This window comes from Octopus bimaculoides, chromosome 3 (genome assembly GCF_046866305.1).
Source record: "Octopus bimaculoides isolate indiv1 chromosome 3, ASM4686630v1, whole genome shotgun sequence".
Lineage (NCBI taxonomy): Eukaryota > Metazoa > Mollusca > Cephalopoda > Octopoda > Octopodidae > Octopus > Octopus bimaculoides.
Window position 1 is genome coordinate 156,095,669 of NC_142930.1, and position 6,951 is coordinate 156,102,619.

Here is a 6,951-nt window from a genome sequence, read left to right on the forward strand (position 1 = left end):
TCACAAATAAGAACTACGAAAAGACAAAGTCTTTGCTAGGTACTTCAGGAACTGGTCGACCACTTCTTGAAGAAGCGAGAAATAATATATATATATATATGAAAAAAAAAAAACGTTTAAGAGCACAGTAAGAAATGCAAAATCCAAATGCAATTGGCTGTGCAAGTTCCAGTTCTGTAAGCAGTGTTTGTCCCAACGAAATTTATGCAGATTTATTCCATTCATGTGGATTAACGGACACATAAATTTCTTTGTGCAGCAACCAAATTCACACGAAGATAAAGAAAAGCTCTTAGAATTTTCTAATAGTTTCTGCATAATAAAAACAGGCTTAATGATAAGATGATTGCCGTTTCTTTTCTTCTCAAAAATGGGTTGGTTAATCGCTGTAATTGCATCATTTAGTTTGATGAAAGCCTAAGACAACTGAATTAATTCTAAAATGGTGAAATGGATATTTTAAATTTGATAAAACGCAACACCCTCATTATGTAAGCATACGAAGGCGGCGAGTTCGCGGAAGCGTTACCCCGCCGGGTGAAATGCTTAGCGGTATTTCGTCTACCGTTACGTTCTGAGTTCAAATTCCGCCGAGGACTACTTTGCCTTTCATCCTTTCGGAGTCGATAAATTAAGTACCAGTTACACACTGGGGTCGATGTAATCGACTTAATCCCTTTGTCTGTCCTTGTTTGTTCCCTCTTTCTTTAGCCCCTTGTGGATAATAAAGAATTAAGAAGCGTTAGCACGCCGGGTGAAATGCTTAGCGGTATTTCGTCTGTCTTTACAGTCTGAGTTCAAATTCCGTCGAGGTCGACTTTGCTTTTCATCCTTTCGGGTTCGATAAATTAAGTACCAGTCGCGTACTGGGGTGGATATAATTGACTGGCCCCCTCCCCAAAAATTTCGGGCCTTGTGCCTAGAGTAGAAAAGATTATGTAAGCATACAATAATAACATATTTCATCTCTTTCTAACGGGTTAAAAATTTAAGTACAGTACAACTCGCTGTCACTTGCTAGTGAGTATGGTTTGGTAATACGCTTCCAATAAGGTAAGCAGAGGAGAGTAAGAGAAGGAAGGCTTTTATGGGAGCAGCGCTTTTGGGTATGCTATATAAGCTTGTATGGGGTGGGGAGAAAACTCAGTGGCTGCCCCGAGAGGTTAAAATGGCACTCCGTCGCTTACGATGACAAGGGTTCCAGTTGATCCGATCAACGAAACCGCCTGCTCGTGAAATTAACGTGCAAGTGGCTGAACACTCCACAGACACGTGTACTCTTAACGTAGTTCTCGGGGATATTCAGCGTGACACAGAGTATGACAAGGCTGGCCCTTTGAATTACAGGCAGAACAGAAACAGGAAGTAAGAGTGAGAGAAAGTTGTGGTAAAAGAGTACAGCAGGGTTCGCCACCATCCCCAGCTGGAACCTTGTGGAGCTTTAGGCGTTTTCGCTCAATAAACACTCACAACGCCCGGTCTGGGAATCGAAACCGCGATCCTAGACCGCGAATCCACTGCCCTAACCACTGGGCTACTGCGCCGCCACGTCCCGAGAGGTACACACTAGCCATACCACTGCCTGAATTAAAAATCGTTGTTGTTAAAGCATGGAACTAAATGCTTTATTATATTCGTCGCAATTCTTTACATTTTGAGTTTTAATCCTGCTGAAGTCAAACGTCGCCTTTTAACCCTTTCGCGGTCCGTATGACTAGTAAAGTTCTCAGGATGATTTAGTCGACTTCCTTTCTCTCGAAATTGTCGGGCTTTCGTCTAAATTAGAAATTGTTGCTGTCGTTGTCGTTGTTGTTGCTGTTGTTGGTGTTGTTGTTGGTGTTTTATTCCTTATCAGAACTGATCGAGCAGACTTGATAAAGGGTATAACTAGCAAAGAACAACTGTTTTTTTCTTTTTAGTCCTATTGTTGCCAGAAGTATATTATCCAATGTGATATCCTTACACACACGCGCGCGCGCGCACACACACACACACACACACACACACACACACACACACACACACACACGCACACACACACAAAGAAAAAACTATGATACACTTTTACTCTTTTACTTGTTTCAGTCATTTGACTGCGGCCATGCTGGAGCACCGCCTTTAGTCATGCAAATCGACCCCCAGGACTTATTCTTTGTAAGCCTAGTACTTATTCGATCAGTTCTCTTTTGCCGAACCGCTAAGTTACGGGAACGTAAACACACCACCATCGGTTGTCAAGCGATTATGGGGGGGGGACAAACACAGACACACAAACATATACACACACATACATATATCTATATATACATATATACGACGGGCTTCTTTCAGTTTCCGTCTACCAAATCCACTCACAAGGCATTGGTCGGGCCGAGGCTATAGTTGAAAACACTCGCCCAAGGGGCCATGCAGTGGGACTGAACCCGGAACCATGTAGTCGGTAAATGAGCTACTTACCACACAGCCACTCCTGATAGTGCGTAATTTCAGAGAGATTTGTTTGCTGTTTCTAGCAGGTCAAACGACCACGAATAGAAATGGTCCCTTGTTGGCTCACCATATTAGTTGATACCAAGCAAATTTAAAAATTCATAATATTATAGAGTTATAGGGTTATTTAGATGGTAATTATGTTGGAGATATTTCCATTAATAATGTTAACGGGAAATAGCTTCTATATTTTGGAGTAATTAGATGAAATGGATAGAAATTGTTTGAGATGAAAGATTCAAAAGATAATCTATGGCTTTCAAATACTTTATCTTTAATATTAATAATAATAATAATAATAATAATAGTTATTATTATTATTATTATTATTATTATTATTATTATTATTATTATTAGGCGCAGGAGTGGCTCTGTGGTAAGTAGCATACTTGCCAACCACATGGTTCCGGGTTCAGTCCCAACTGCGTGGCACCTTGGGCAAGTGTCTTCTACTATAGCCTCGGGCTGACCAAAGCCTTGTGAGTGGATTTGGTAGACGGAAACTGAAAGAAGCCCGTCGTATATGTGTATATATATATATACGTATGTGCTTGTATATGTTTGTGTGTCTGTGTTTGTCCCCCCAACATCGCTTGACAACCGATGGTGGTGTGTTTATGTCCCTATAACTTAGCGGTTCGGCAAAAATGACCGATAGAATAAGTACTAGGCTTACAAAGAATAGGTCCTGGGGTCGATTTGCTCGACTAAAGAAGGTGGTACTCCAGCATGGCCGCAGTCAAATGACTGAAACAAGTCAAAGAGTAAAAGAGTAAAAGAGTATTATTAAAGCGGAGAGCTGGCAGAATCGTTAGCACGCCGGACGAAACGCTTAGCAGCATTTTGTCCGTCTTTATGTTCTTAGTTCAAATTCTGCCGGGGTCGACGTTACCTTTCATCATTTCGGGGTTGATGAAATAAGTACCAGTTAGAAACGGGGGTCAATATAATCCACTATCCACCGAAATTGCTGGCCTTGTGGCAAAATTTAAAATCGTCGTTATTATTATTATTATTATTATTATTATTCAGATCACTGCCTGGAATGGAACTCGGAATCTTGGAGTTAGTAGCCGCGCTCTTAACCACTACCCCACGTGCACGGGCATATGGCGTAGCGGTTAAGAGCGCGGGCTACTAACTCCAAAATTCCGAGTTCCATTCCTGGCAGTGATATGAATAATAATAATAATAATAATAATAACAATAATAATAATAATAACAACAACAACATCGGGAAAATACTTTAGAAATGAGAACACAGGTTCGAATTTCCCCCAGGACACCTGATGAAGGCTGGAGAGTACATCAGCCGAAACGTTGTGTTGATAACAAACAAGATGAGGACAAATATTCGTGAAATGTAAATAATGTAAATAATCTGATAGAGTAATCTGAATACTAAAGCGTTAAAAACACTCGAATGTAGGCATGAACGAGAATTCCGATGCGGGTGTTTTTCTGAAAGAAATCTCTTGTATTTGTTCTGCCAAAGTTTCACAGAAACTCTTTTGTCACGTTACCATCGTAACGACATTAAATCTATGGCTGACACGCTGGAAACATAAAACCAACCACTGATATGATTCATGAGGTGTGGCCTGGAAATGATATTCACGATTTTAACGGATAGTCAGTCTTTGTACCAATTTGGTTTGTGGATTAACGGAACAGTATGAATGCCAGACAGAATGCCAAGTAGTATTAATTCCACTTCTTTGCGTTCTAAGTTCAAATCTCACCATGGCATACATAACTGATAGACTTAATTCCTCGTCGATTTTTATACTGCAACTTGATACGTCGGGTATTGTCAACTCTAGCATGCAAGTTAGTCTATCAAATATAGAGCTTATTGTAATGTATGTATGTGTCTATGTATATTTTATGATATATTATTATTAATATCATGAAATCAGTATTGGAAAATTCATCGGAAGGATATATACATGTGTAGAGTAATTGTTGTATTAAAACTATATGTAAACATATATGTAAATATGTATAAGTATAAATATATAATATAATAATAATAAATATGTCAGTTTATAAATTTTGAATTAAGTTTTAAAATTATCTTACGATCGTTTCACAAAAGAGCTGTCCTAATAATGGAATCCTATATTGATAAGCATTTATAGATAACTCTTCTGCTCTTAAGAGATACAAAGTTTAGAATTTGTATAATTTATCAAATGGTATTTAAAAAAAAATATGAAGTAATATTATAAAAGGTGTTTGTTTGAAATATAAATCAAATATTAAAAATTAAAAGTTACTGCTGTATGTATGTATGTATGTATGTATGTATGTATGTATGTATGTGTGTATGTATGTATGCATGTGTGTATGTATGTATGTATGTATGCATGTATAAAACAAATTGGCATTGATTTAGAAATCTCCTTGAAGTGGTTCATAAAACAGTTAAATAAACAGTTTTCGATAAGTCTGATAAGTGAAACTTCGAAGTCACAATCAGCACACTTTTCTCTTCTTTTGTACACACACACACACACACACACACACACACACACACACACACACACACACACACACATACGTAGAAGCAATGGGATTCCGAAGCCATGGTTGTAGACAAAACTCAAGATGGTACACAGTGGCATCGAACGCGAATCCACGTAGATGGATTCATGCAGAGCCTCCAGGTAAAAGAAAAAAAAAAGAAAAAAGCTAAGAAGACTTCTTTCTTTCGTAGTACAGAAATACGTCAGTTATACAGTAAAGAACGAGAGGCATTCGTCGAACTTATATTTGGTGTCTGTTCAGTCACTGAGACACCAATATTTCTATTTAGCTCTTTCCTGTTTTGTCTAAAGTACCCGAGCATATCCACCTTTAGGCTATGATACCATATGACTTTACAAAGATAACATCTTCGTCATTTCTTGACATAAAGTTGGAAATGAGCCAACGGGAAAACTTCTTGCGTGGCTTGGGATGCTTTGCAGGAATATTATTTTCAACATAAGTAAAAAAGAATGGTGTTAGTCAATTTGATCGATCCTTTTACTTAGCTGGTACTTTATATTATCGTTCCTAGAGGGGTGACAAGCAAGATTGACTTTCACAGGATTTAAACTCAAAACGTAATGAGCTGGAGTCAAAACGTCACAAAATTTTATTCAACGAGCTAATGATTCTGTTAATCCACAGTCCTTAATAATTGCTTCTAACAAAGGCCAGATATTTTATGGGAGGGATTAGTGGATTAAATCGAGCTCGGTACATGACTGGTAGTTTGTTATATCGACCGCAAAAGGATGAAATCAAAATGACCTCGGAGGAATCTGATCTTAGAACAGAAAGAGCCGGAATGAACACGGAAAATAATTTTGTCTAGTGTACCGATGATTCTGCCAAGTAACTTCTCGGCATTTGACACGCTAAACATAACAGATAAAGCTCTCTCAAAATCACATTTAGCCATCTATATATAAAAAAAAAGAGGAAGGGCATATTGAGCAATGCTGTTTAAATTACAACTGTTTGAAAAGACAGGCTGGTCACGACTAAAACGCTTTTAAGAAAGAGCCTGCTCAGGGCTGACTTGAAGCTAAACACTAGAAAAAAAAGAAAGAAGAAGAGAAACAACGGTAATAAGTGTGGAATCCTGTAAGTAGTTGATCGACCCAATAGAAATAGCAGCCAAAACCTTGTTCAATTTGTAACATCTCACGGTCTTAGTAAAGTGCTGGCACATTAGATAATATAGTAAAAGATACCAATCCAAACAAAGTGATGGATGGTCATGCTTGGAACGTCGGTAATCATGATTCTACTCAGTCGATAGACAGTACAAACACTGCAAGGACATGCGCAAGACCCTCATAATATATTCAGCATTAATCCAGAGTCATGAGGAATATTTTCAAATACCTTTAATCTCTTTGAGGTCAATGAAAAAGATATTAACCTAGGGCGGTACTTTGGCGGGATAGTAAGTTCACCCGATCGTATGCCTTGCAATATTTATTCAGGTTCAGCTGTTCTGTGTTCAAATCCTGTCATAGATTACTTGGATGGTGGACTGAACCAGTGGCCCAGTTCAACAGCATCCAAAGACCAAGGACCATCTGGTCTTTGGTCTTTGGGTGCTTTCTGTAGAGTTCAAGCTGTTTCAAGTACTCTGATGTGTTTTTTGGTTTATGGATACCTTTTCTTATTCCTTCTACGAGTAACGGAGGCCCTGTAAATTATCATGGACATTGCCTTCCTTAGCAATACAAAGATTAGAATAATGACGATATACTTAATGTTGCAGTGTCTGAGAAGACCCATTGGAAGATGGACTGTTTTGAAAATACAGCCGAGAAAGTACGGAGCTGCCAGTTTGTTGTTGGCACTCTATCGCTTACGACGTCGAGGGTTCCAGTTGATCCGATCAACGGAACAGCCTGCTCGTGAAATTAACGTGCAAGTGGCTGAGCACTCCAGAGA